The following is a 1,523-nucleotide window of genomic DNA, read 5'->3' as shown; positions in this document are numbered from 1 at the left end:
ATATATAAAAGTATTTTACAAATATAAGAATATTATAATGAATATATAGCTAAAAATATGGGGTGGGAGGGGGGAACATATTATTGACATCATAAATAAAGTTCACTTCTAATAATTGTTTCTTCCATTTGGTATGTATACATACTTTAATTGTATACAAAATTTATCAGGAATTTTTCATTGTTAAGTAACAGTAACATTTTATTTAGTACAGGAAATTAATAAAATCAAATCAAGATCAAAGAACAAATTGATGTGATTTTCATATAAATACCCTACCTGATTGAAGAATTTCATGAACTTCTGCCTGAGCTTTGTTTTAGGAATAACCAGTCATAGTGGAAATTAAAACAAAATCACGAGTTTGCCTTTCTTATGTTCAATTTTTCTCTGGATAAAGTAATTACAGACTTCAGGAATCCAAACAGTAGGAACTCTTCTAAACAAATCAGTTCAGATTTTCAAATCAGCAGATGACTTAAACCTTGCAGGAAGATCCTTCGAAGTAGCTCAGGAGGCTTTTGAAACATTGCAGGAATCAATAGTAATCTAGAGCCTAATAATAAATTTTAATAAAACTAAGTACATGAGTGCCCAATCATCACAGGAAAATATCGAAAGATATTACAAGCATTGTTAGAACTCTATGGCAATTCAAAAACACTCCTTGACTTAGGGAACTGGAAGGCAGAAACAGTCAATAGAAATGACTGGCAAGCCGAATTGGAGTAGGTCATGACTCATCCAGTGAGTCATACCAAATAAGAATAAGTTTCTGCAAAGTCTTGTAGCACCACTCTCGAGTTAATATGGCTATTCCAATTTTTCCATCAACAATACTTCCTGGCCTCTTTACTTTACACTCCTCTTTCCATACAATCCCTTACCTAAACTATAGTAGCTATGACCACTAACTCATCAGTGAGTTCTTAACATTCCGAATTAAGCGCTCTGGGAACCACGCACCAATACACATGACTGTCGCATCCTTAACTCTAACATATAGAAACATTCAAAAGATCCTTCTTAACTCTACTTCAGGAACTCCTTCAAACCAGATACACAACTTTTCTACTAAGGAATCTTGTCTCTCCCTTCTCCTATTACTATTTAATTAGTTCATTGATACAGATAGGACAAAAAAAAAATTTTATTAATTAAAGATATAAATATCGCAATATCCTCTTTTACGAGTAAATAGTTATTTTTTAAATATAAATGATTTTTAGTATGCTTTGTGTTATGTATGCTAGTATGCTTAGTGTTCGTTTCAATATTGTTCATTTGCTTTGTTAATCCAAAAAGAAAGCTAACCAATTTTGTTCAGTCAAATATGGAGTGGAAAGATCATTATTCAAAACAAAGAAGATGGCGGGGCGTGTCTTGCCAAGATTCGTTGAATCGCTGCCATGTTGAGCAGATTCAAATACTTTAAACTTTATTTTAACTTCCCATCATAATTGAAATTATAGTACATTTAAGAAAAAAATAGAAGCTAAGAATAAGTATTAAAGAAAATTATT

The 1,523-nt window shown here is 31.6% G+C and overlaps 1 protein-coding gene across 1 annotated transcript in view; it reads right to left on the bottom strand.

Moving 5' to 3' along the window:
• LOC106688463 (zinc finger protein-like 1 homolog) overlaps positions 1-1,523 on the bottom strand; it is a gene marked incomplete in the record, with an annotated part of 35,289 nt that overhangs the window by 21,442 nt on the left and 12,324 nt on the right.

Source organism: Halyomorpha halys, unplaced genomic scaffold (assembly GCF_000696795.3).
Source record: "Halyomorpha halys isolate HHAL.00 unplaced genomic scaffold, Hhal_1.1 Scaffold1131.1, whole genome shotgun sequence".
NCBI classification, from domain to species: domain Eukaryota; kingdom Metazoa; phylum Arthropoda; class Insecta; order Hemiptera; family Pentatomidae; genus Halyomorpha; species Halyomorpha halys.
The sequence above is the reverse complement of the archived record's forward strand: the minus strand, read 5'-3'. Positions and strand labels throughout refer to the sequence as shown.